The following is an 11,688-nucleotide window of genomic DNA, read 5'->3' on the forward strand; positions in this document are numbered from 1 at the left end:
TAAACTGTGGGAAAAAGCCTAGATGCCCATAAACTAAAGAATGGATAAAGAAAACATGGTTTATATACAGAATGGAGTATGGTTCAGCCATAAAGAACAAAAAATCAGGTTATTTGCAGAAAAACTAGTGGAATTGGAGATCATAATGTTAAGTAAAATAAGCCAGTCTCAGAAAGTTAAATATAGTGCGGTTTCTGTTCTATGAGAAGGTCCAGGGATTTAGCTCAGTGGTGCCATCGCCTGCCTCACAAGTGCAAGGTCCTGCGTTCAATCCCCTATGAGCAAACTAAAAATAAATAAAATGTGAAATGACAGGAATGTGAAGGGAGACCAGGGGACCAGGGAAGAGAGGAGGAAAGGGAAAAGAGGTAATGGGAATGAAAATAATCAAAATATGTTACATACATACCAAAATGAACCTCATTATTCTGTATTACTAATATGTATCAATAAAACTATTTTAAATTAAATTTTTATGACTAAGATTTTTAACACTATCATAAAATGAAGCATATCCAAAACAATCTATAATTCATAACTAAAATTAGCTATAATGAACTGACCAGTACAGTCCTTATAGTAACTGTTATGAAACAAGAAAGTAATAGAATGTCTATGGAGTGGTTCTGTGCCTGCCTCACAAGTCCAAGGTCCTGAGTGTGATCCCCCATGCCAGGAAGAAAAAAAAGGAAGCCAAGAGAGGGCAGAATGTCCAAAAAGGAACTGTCAACAACAGCAGAGGCTAATATGAGAAAAGGAAAAAATGGAAACAAAATCTTTGTAAGTAGGGAAGGGTGGAGGGGGTGAACACAGGGCAGGGGAACAGGGAAAAAATAAAAACCAAGACACATCATGTAAAGATACAAGATCCCAGTAATGAATGTAACTGTACTGTATACCTAGAAAGTACCAATAAACTTAATGAAAAAAAAATAGCAGGTCAAGTAATATAAGTCCTGAAAATTCCCTGACCTTTGTCAAATCAGAGGCTGTTGGCAATTGTATACATAGGCTCCCTCCAAGCTTAGAATGTCTATGGAAATCCCAATCCATTTTACATTTTAAATTAGTTGAGTTCAATGTGAACAGAATTGTTTAATTAGTTTTTCATCTGAAATCATTAAATCACTTGCCAGAAACTAGCTTCATGGACTATCTTTGAGAATCCTTTGTCCAGGATATGTGTTTGTATCTCTACTCTATGGTAGTAATTATGGATGTTTTAAATTATGGATTTTCAATGCCAACTATGTAGAAGGCACCTAATACTCATGTAATAAATTCTTAATCAGCATTTATTGGTCTTGTTCATACGTTAGGCATAATTTTATTTATTTATTTATTTATTCATTCATTCATTTATTTATTTATTTAGCAGGAGCAGGGATTGAACTCCGGACCTTGTGCTTTCAAGGCAGGCACAGCACCACTAAACTAAATCCCCAGCCCATGGCCTAATTTAAATTCTGAGGCTGTAACAAGATATTGTTTCTATTCTGGAGGCACTTTCTCTCTATCAGAGAAACAAAGGAAACAGGTAAGTTCAGAAAATGTTAATGATATAGAGCTGGGTGTGGTGGTACACACCTGCAATCCCCACACTCAGGAGGCTGAGGCAGGAGGATTGCCAGGAGTTGGAGGCCAAGCTGGGCTACATAGTAAGTTCAGGGCCAACCTGAACTACAAAGGAAGACCCTGCCTCAAAAAAAATAACAAAAGAAATATGTTAATGATATAAAGAATATAACGAAATAAGCTGTGAACTAAAGGTGCAAGTGCTACTTTAGATTCTGGCCAGGAAGACCTTGCTGAGGCGATGACACTTGAGTGGAGAGCTGAACGACGCGGAGACAGGCACTAAAGAGTTGAGACATTTCTAGACAGAATAAGTAGTAGGCACAAAAACCCAGAAGTAGGAGTAATAGTTTGGTCTGTTTGAGGAACTGAAAAACAGCTGAAGTCCCAAACAAAAAGAGCCAAGATAAACGACGAAATGAGAAGCGTATGGGAAGGTAGCCAAGTGTGAACTAGCAGAGCTCGTGGGCTGTAGTGGAGGGTGTTTGGGAAACTGTAAGCAAGAAGTAACAGGAGCCAATACACCTTTAAAGAGACCACTAGAGCTAGACATGGTGACACATGTAATCACGGCTCTCTGAGAGGCTGAGACGGGACGATCACCAGGCTGAGCCAAGCTTGAGCACCTAAGAGTGCCTTAGTCTCAAAGGGGGAGGTGAGGGTGTCTGAAGATGTAGCTCGGTATGAAGACCCTGGGACAGATCCCCAGTGCTGCAGAAGAAAATTTTTTAAAAAATTAAAAATCATTAAGTACTGCATGGAATACAGAGGAGTTAGAGAGAAGCAGAGTGAGGGCAGGGAGACCAGTTTACAAGGGTATCTAATCATCCATCCAAGAGCTATCAAGGGTAAAGCAGTGCAGATGGGGAGAAGGGGGTGAGTTTGGGGAATAGAATAGGTAAGGCTTTCTGATGAATTGAGTGAATAAGACTATAATTAATGAAGAGTAGCTAACATGGGGATATCCAAAAGCAGAAAGGTCAGTATGTGTTGTAGAAGTTAAGCAGGGTTTCCTGAGAAGAGCAGAATAGAGGTGGGCTTGAGAGATAAGCTAACTGTATCTAAGGGGAATTGAAAGATTAGGGATCTAATCCTAAACAAAATCAGTGAGGTGGGAATTTGTTTCCCTGTGCTTGGGGGTATGTGAAGGACCTACCTGCTAGCCTGGTATGTTAGTTGTTGAGAAATAAACAGGAAAAGTGGCGTAAGGTGAAATGGGGAGCAGCTGGATCATGGAAGATCTGGAGATCCCAGAAGACTGTGCAGCCTGCTCCTAACCCCTATTCAATCCTCAAGAGAGTAGTACCTTGGGCTTCCTATCAGCCCAACTGGCATCAAGCCCTTTGTCCAAGTTCTGTGTCCAGAGCCAAACCCTCTTACTGCTTCACGGGAAAGGCTGAGTACTCACTGGCCTGCCCAAAGTCAAGGTGACTGATGAGTCAATGGGCTGGGAGCTGGAACACGTCTTTGCTACATTTACCTTCCCTGGAAGATATGGAACACCTACACCCTATAAATGCCTCAGATAACAAGTAAATTATCCCATAAACTCTGAGCTGGAGGCATCAGGCTGCCTTGCCCAAGGTAGTGGGTTTTACCAGCAGCAGATGGGAAGCATCTCCAGGGCCACCAGGCTGGCCTTCCCTCCACCCGCGGAGCACTACCTCAGCCACCTCCTCCTCTCAGTAGTTCGGCAGCCCAGCCTCTCCTTCACACCTTCCAACAAGGGAAGCATATGCCTCATAATCTGAGAGGAGGCCCAGATTGTCAAATGTCAGATCTCTAGCAGCCTGATGAAATGGTCAGGTTTATATTCCCATGCTCTTTCCCCTCTGCAATTGTAACAAGTTCTTTACTACCGCGTGGTTCTGGTTCAAGTGTGAATTCTACAAAGGCAAGTACACCGTCGGCCTCGACAATGCTTAGCCCCACATGCTATCACAGTTGACAATTCAGAATGCATTTACTGAAGCAATAAACATATATAGACCAAGACGTGTATTTGAAGAATGAGACATAAAAAACTACCCGATGCCTAACCAGCTTACCTCAAGGTGCCCCCCTCCGTGCATACAACTGCTTTTTAGTTGATTGTATATGACGAAATCCCATTTATTAAAACAATACCCACATTTCACAGTAAGCATGCTTATCTACATTCTTCTGAAGAGGAAACTAAAATTTGGATAACTCAAGATAAAAGTGCTAGCAAGAAGCAGAGCCGAGACTCCTACCCAGGGTCAAGTGATCCCCAAAGCCGTCATCCTCTCAGATCACAGTCATAAGGTGCTTCTGTGGGCAAAGTCACCAGAGTCTTCCACCAGCCACCCTGGAGGGCGGCATAGAAGCTTTCTAGTTTACTCCTCCCACCTTAGCAGGAAGCCGTTTATCAGATTAACAACCTGCCTGCTCCCACAACACACAGCAGGGCTCTGAGGAAACTGAACTGGGGCCGACTAGGCCTTCTGTGGAAAGAGGACGCAAGAATTATCCCAAGCCTTGGACCAAGGAAGCCACCTTGTGGTTCCCCTTCCCAAAAGGCGATCATAGTATGTCCTCTGACATCAATGTATCAAGTAATGGGGTCTAGAGCCAAATAAGATATGGGTTTGTCTTGAGATACAAGATACAAACTGGGATAAACCACTTAGCCTCTCAAGGGTCAAATCTTTCTGTTAAAGCATGATCTAAAGCTGCCTACAAGGGGTTTTTCTTGAGCACTGGAAAAGACAACATTTAAGATCACTCCAGAATTGGCATTCAGCAATTCTCTGAAGCAAAATTTCTCCTTCCTCTCAATAGGGCAGCTATTACTGGTCCCAGCTGTCAGATAAGCAAACTCAAGTGCCAGTAGGTTCAGTGGCCTGCAGATAGGATAAAGATACCAAGGTTCTTTCTACTACTTTATTGTTCTCTTCTCAAATGCAGAAAACAGGTTGCTCTCTCCAAAACAACTGATTTGGGGTTGAATATGTAGCTGTCTTCTCCTTGCTGCCCTTCCCCAAACTCACTTCCTTCCTATCTACATCTTTGCACACAGTCGACCTATCATAAAGCAAGGGAGAGCAGCACAGGCAGAATGGGAGGAAAAGAGAATAGGAGGTAAATACAACGCTCTCCACAAGCAAGACAGCCCGCTCTGTTGGTGCAGTCATGACTCACTCGAGCCCTTTTATGAGGGCCAGATGCTGAGCATGTCTCAATTGCTTCTTTCTCAGTGTATGTGAGTGCTAGGGAGGGGAACAACCAACATCCATATATGTATTTATACATTTACCAGGAAATGTGTTTATACTGTTTTCCAATCAGGATTTACCACAATCCAGCAGTACCACACCTAATGAGTAGGACAAACCCAGCCCACTGTCAACAGAGAAAAGTCCATCTCAAACATAAGAGATTTTAAATCAAAATGGATGTTAGAAGAGCATGATTCTTGGCACTGTTGATTAGTCAGGGTTGTCTCTAACAGCTGAAAGAGTGAGTGATGGTGTTTTTAGGCTTAGGCTTCAACTTGGCTACTTTAGAAGAAAGGCAGTGAAGGCTTCCCAGGTAGGAAGGGATATACATACACAGGCTACAAGCACTCCACATACAGGCCTGTGAAGATTCCTGGTATGGCTCTGACCACTAGGGACCCATCTCTGAGACGGCCTACAAGGCAGCAGGACCTTCCTCATGCGAGTTGCTTGGGCCACACCTTAGGTCTTTCTTAAAACAACCTGACCCCAGACATCCATGTGAACCCCTCATACCAAATGATACATTTGGCAGTCTTTAGATACCATCCAAAATATGTCTTTTCGTTGTTAGATCTCTAACCCTTGTTTTCTTCTCCTTCTGCCAGTGTCATCCCCCAAAAAGCACCTTAGCAAGATCCTGTCTCAAAATAAAAAACAAGGGCTGAGACTATAGCTCAGTGGTAGAGTGACACCAAGTTTGTTCTCTAGTACAAAAAAAATTGGAGCTTTATCATCAAGCACAAGGAAAGGAAATGCAAAAAGTATTTCAGCAATAAAAATTATACTTGTATCTAATAAGAACAACACACACTAAATGAAGAAAATGTGTCAGAAGACATAAAAGAGTAGATAGTGTAAAGTTATGTGATGGTCTTGAAGATGATGTATAAGCTTTAAAATATCAGTTTCCTCAAAATTAACATATACATTAAATTTGTACCAATTAAAATATCAACAGGTTTGTAATGGAAATTTTTTGTTTGTTTTTGAGACAGTCTCACTCTGTAATTAAGGTTGGTCTTGAACTCACTATGTAGGCTAGGCTGGCCTCAAACTCAAGGCATCCTCCTGTCTCAGCCTTCCAAGTGCTGGGACCCAGCTCTGTAATGGAATTTTATAAAATTTATATGATGACTATATAACTAAAAGTCACTAATAAAATTATAAAAAGAACATTTAGAGAGACTCTTCTTACCAGAACATATTATAAAGTAAAAGAGAAATAGGAGAGCCAAGTGTAGTGATGCATGCCTGTAATATCAGCATGTGGGAGGATCGCCAGAAGTATGAGGCTAGCATACACTAGAGAGAGAAATGCTGTCTCAAATATTAAAAGAAATTGGGCCCAGGATTTAACGCAGTGGCACCACACCTGCTGCAAGTTCCTGAGTTTGATCCCCAATACACACAAAAAAAGAAAAAAAAAGGAAAAAAAAATACATCAGTGGTTCTACCACCTGCCTTGCAAGCACAAGGACCTGAGTTCAAAAAAAAAAAAAAAAAGAAAAAGAAATACATCAGTAAAACAAAACAGAAAAATCAGCAATAAATAAAAATATTCATGAAAAGTAACATAATACATGTGATAGTTCAATTTGGTAGGAAAGAAAATTTACTTTTTTATGGTGTACAACATATTTGATGCACATATAAACTGTGGAATGTTTAAATGAAATTTATATATTTATTATCTGATATATACACATATATGTATATTACACATACGTGTATCTTGCACATATACATGTGTGTATATTTTATATACAATGTGTGTTTATATATTTAAACATGCTTTACATATATATTTTATACACTTTTATATATTTTTCTTATATATTTGCATATGTACAAATATGTTTACTTATGTTTGCATATATATATGTGTGTGTGTATATATATATTTTTTTTGGAGGGGTGAGAACATTTAAAACCTAATTTCTGGAAATTTTCAAGAATCAAATTTACAGGCTGGGGATTTAGCTCAGTGGTTCCAGCACTTGCTTCACAAGTGCAAGGACCCAAGTTCGATGCCCAGTACCAGGGGAAAAAAAAGAAAGAAAGAGACAAAGAAATTTTCATAGCTGGGCATGGTGGCACACACCAGTAATTTCAGGATGCAGGAGGCTGAGGCAGGAGGATCACCATGATGTCAAGGCCAGCCTGGGCTACACAGGGAGTTTAAGACTGGCTATATAGCGAAACCCTGTCACAAACCTCCTTCCTCCAAAAAATCAAATTTTCAAGAATCAAGTCTTTTTTAGTATAATCATTTTATTAAGAAAAGGAACTCATGGAGTTCAAACAAGACTACAAAATACAATCTTTTTTCTTGTAAGTTAAACTATTACATTTTCAATAAAGATAAAAAGAGAGCGGGGCATTTAGCTCAGTGGTGCTGCCACCTGCCTTGCAAGCTCAAAATCCTAAATTCAATTCCTGGTACCAAAAAACAAACAAACAAACAAAGATAAGAAGAAAGCTCTCATAGTTAAAACATAAATTTGCCTACTGAGTTTCTTATTGTGCAAAACAAAAACACAAAAAGTAAAGTTTTACCTAAGGATTTCAGAATATTTTTCTTCGAAGGAAAATAATCAGGTCATATTTTTTTTTCAAACTAAACAAAAGCAAGAGTGGAATAAAGAATAGCAGGTAAATTTTTATCTTCATTCACAGTTTCCTCTGTGCCAATGTTGCTTTCTGTGCTCATAAAATGATATTTTGATTTAAAAATGGTATGCTGTTTCAACCTACTGCTCAAGGTCAAGCATACCTTTGACCTAATCTCTTTTTTTTTCTTTTCTTTGTTTTGAGACATGGTCTCACCATGTAGTTCAGTCCTTAAAGTGTCCTTAAAGTCACTATGTAATCCAGGATGGCTTCAAACTCACATCACTCCTCCTACCTCGGCCTCCTGAGCGCTGGGATTACAGCCGTGCACCACCACACTTGGCTGGGTCTTCTTTTAAATGTCACAAAGCCAGCTTTGCTTCAGTTCTTCCAGGTGGACTTCATGATTTCTCTGATCAAACAGATACAGCAATCCTATTGAAGGATTCCATTAAGTGGTTGCTTTACTATATGAAGCCAAATAATTAAGCTTTCTGTCTATACTGTTTGTTTCTTTCCCTTTGTTTTGGTTTCATGGAAATGCATGATTTCTTGACATGATATGTAAACTTAGAAAACAAATTAATACCTGAAGATGAACTGTTCAGACAGAACTTAAATACAGATATCTGTTTAAATATAAACAGAAGGCCGGGGATTTAGCTCAGTGGCACCACTCCTGCGTCTCAAGTGCAAAGTCCTGAGTTTGATACCAGGTACCAATAAAAAAAAAAAAAAAAGATATACAGAAAATAAAGCATGGTAAAAGACCTTTAGAAACCAAAACAAGGTAGAAGTTTTGTGATAATTACTGGTATAACCATTGTTCAATGTGATTTTAAAACAGTGGCTCATAATCACATCTAATGTTTATATGGTTACAGAGGAAAGGTATATCCAGAAGACGAAAAGCATGCATTACCTAATGTTTGTAGAAAACTCCCTGATCAAATGGCCAACTGATTTTTAAATACATAATTTAACTGTAAAGGAGTTTCTTCTATTTCTAAGTGAACATACTGATTGAAATAAAAACTAATAATTCTATCAAATCAAGTGCAATACTCTGCCTAGAAAGCACCAGGGTTTCTAAATCAAACCCTCAAGAATCAGCCGGTCCATATTTCTATTACGGGAATCCCTATCTCTCCCACTTAAGTATGCAAAAATGTTCTCAACTCACAAAACTAACGCCCATGAAACAGCCAGTGAGCACGTGACCATGAGTGGGAAGGAGAGGGAATAGTAAACACGGTGCTGAAATTTCTAGCAGCAACACAATCCTGCTGTATGAAAATCCTGAGGTTAAATTATACAATGGTGCAGCAAAACCAACACAGAAAATCACAGGTTAAATAGAATTACTGAAAAAATTGGAAAAACAATGTATTATGCAGTGACTGCCATCAGTTTACTTAAGCCTCTTGATAAGAGTTAAATTTGTCTTTTTTTAAAAAATAGCATTCCTACCTTCTGAGTTTACATTTATATATATATATATATATATATATATTTCTATTTAATGTTAACTTTATAGTTTTTTTTCTCGGCCTAATTTCAGATTTAATGATAGGTGAGATAAGACTATTGCTGTAAATAGCAGAAATTCCAAATAAGTTCGACCAGGCCTAGAGTTTTTAAAACATGTTTGATAACAATATTAGAGGGAGGTTAAAAAAATGCCTTTTTTTACTTTGTAGCATCCTAAAGATCTGACCTTTTCTTCCCTGCTGTATCTATATAAATAAAATATGAAGACAATCAAATATATACCCTGTTAAAGTACTTAAAGGTGGTTTAAAAGTATAGCTTTCAACAAAACACATTTTGTGTTAAAATTAATCTTTCCCATTTGAAGTGGCAGACTTTTCAAGGAAGCCTTTCCAAATTTCCTAATGCTGCATAGTCAATTTATAAAGTACTGTACTTTTTAATCTACCACTGAAAGAATGAAAACTGTATTATCTTATTAGGACCTTTACAACCATGATCTCAAGAAAGGGGATTTCAAAGGACCTTGATCTTTGATGAAGTAATATGATAAGAAATCGTAAAGACCCTAGAACTTGAAGGTCTGAGTATTTAGAGTAGGCCACTTTCCTGTTCATGCACACTTCTATGCCTCTACACACTCAAAACCAAGTCTGCCACGTGAATCCACATCACCTTAAATTGAGAACACTTTAGCTTCGCTTGGAGAAGCCCTTTGAAAGGCTTCCTTACACAGGTTTTCATTCCTTAAAATCCCTTCTCACAGGTCAGCGCAGGCCCTCCCTCACTTGCTCTCCCACCACCAGGATTTGTGCTACATCTTCACCCTTCACAGCTTCATCCCACCCTAAAGGAGACAGATGGCCACCACATAAACTTGTGTGGCCATTGTGCTGCCCACTAGAAAGTTCGAGTAATCTTCAATTTCTATTGTCTTCACACTTGATGTTCATTTATGTTCTTAAGTTAATCTTTCCTTTCTCTTCCACCAAAAAAGGCAAGGGGAAGGAACCAAAACTCTAATTTGATGATAAACCCAATGATTTCTGAAATACCCTCATTGTCTGAAACAGGCTATGTCTCCTCTTTATCACTAGCATGTGGATCTGAAAAAGAAGCGGAGGCTGAAACTGGAATTCTTGTATGCAGGCAAACACAGATAACACAATTCTCCCTCATAGTCAGGGTGCTGAGGGTAAAAACCAAAGTGTCGAGAGAATTCTTCCTCTCATGCCACATCTGTGTGACTGGTGATGCTCCAGGCTGTTTTGGCAGGGTCAGTGTCAACCAGCTCATCTTCATACTGAACTGGCTGACAGCCCCTGGAGCTTCTGCCAAAACCATTGTACAGAACTGTACCGATGACCAGTTTGAGTGTCAAGTTTTTAGCACCAGGAATGTGAATATCTACAGCTAAGGAACAGTCCACTCTGATAATGCAGTAATTCAGGATAGAGATAGTAGCAGGTGAAAGTTTTAGAATTTTGCTGTTCTGTATGTCGTGTGGGTTCCTCACATGTTAGCAACCATGTGAAAGTCTGTTTTCCCACTAGCCAAATACGTCTAGGTTTAGAAAAATAGCCATTTTGGGAATAGTTAACCAAGGAGAACAATCCTATTTCTACATAGATAGGAATAGCTTCTCCATTGCAGTATCTCTTTCTTTCAACTTTGGCATTCACCAAGACTGGACCAGAAATGAAAAGCCAGCAGCCAACCATTTTTTTTTTGAGTTTTCAATATAGGTTCAATAGTGCTGGTTTGCTGATAACAACATGTCTAACAGCCTAGAATTTCTACTTTCTGATCAGGTACTTTGGACCATTCTAACTGTCCTCATGCAGTACTGAACAATTTCATATTTCCCAGTAAATAAAGTTACCACAGGTTCAAAGGGACATTGAAATCAGAATGGAAATTTATGTTTTCCAGGCTGTAAAAAAATGATGCCTTCTCAGGCCACAGACTCGCACAGGATCAGGCACACATTTGGGTACTCACCTCCAAGGCAGAGGTCTGGCCCTGGACCTCCAGGTGCAGTGCACACAGGGCCACTGGCTTGCACATCTCCAGCAGCACGTGCCTGGCCACCATCTCAGCAATGTGGTAGTGACCCTCACATAGGTCCTCAAACAGACCCAGGATTTTAATGCCATCCTGGGAACCTACAGCTACGAGGAACAACACCTCACCACCCATCCCAAAGTGATGACAACAGGCTACTCTTTCAAATGTTTATAACCATCAATGTTAATGGTCTCAATTCACCAATCAAAATAAACAGATTGGCAGAATGGATTAAAAAGCAAGATCCAAGCCGGGTGTGGTGGCGCATCTGTAATCCCAGCACTCGGGAGGCTGAGGCAGGAGGATCGCTGTGAGTTCGAGACCAACCTGGACTACATAGTGAGTTCCAGGTCAGTCTCACCTACAGTGAGACCCTGTCTCAAAAAAAACAGAAAAAAAAAAAAAGCAAGATCCAACAATATGCTGCATACAAGAGACACATTTAACTGAAAAACAAATTCACATACTGAAAGTCAAGGGATGGAAAACAATATTCCATGTGACAGGAAACCAGAAAAAAGTAGGGATAACTATTCTATTTGCAATGGGTTTCAAGCCAAGACTAATCAAGAGAGACAAAGAAGATCACTGCATCCTGGTAAAGGGAACAATCCAAGAGGAAGCGATAACACTCCTAAATATATATGCATGAAATAACAGTGCACCCAACTATACAAAACAGATATTAAAAGACAGGAAAAAT

General features: G+C 39.5%; 1 pseudogene; it reads right to left on the reverse strand.

The window, feature by feature from the left end:
* Positions 1-9,884: 9,884 nt before the first annotated feature.
* LOC104876742 lies at positions 9,885-11,012 on the reverse strand (annotated as a pseudogene).
* Positions 11,013-11,688: the final 676 nt, after the last annotated feature.

Source organism: Fukomys damarensis, unplaced genomic scaffold (assembly GCF_012274545.1).
Source record: "Fukomys damarensis isolate Sample0158 unplaced genomic scaffold, DMR_v1.0_HiC HiC_scaffold_33, whole genome shotgun sequence".
In the NCBI taxonomy this organism is placed as follows: Eukaryota; Metazoa; Chordata; class Mammalia; order Rodentia; family Bathyergidae; genus Fukomys; species Fukomys damarensis.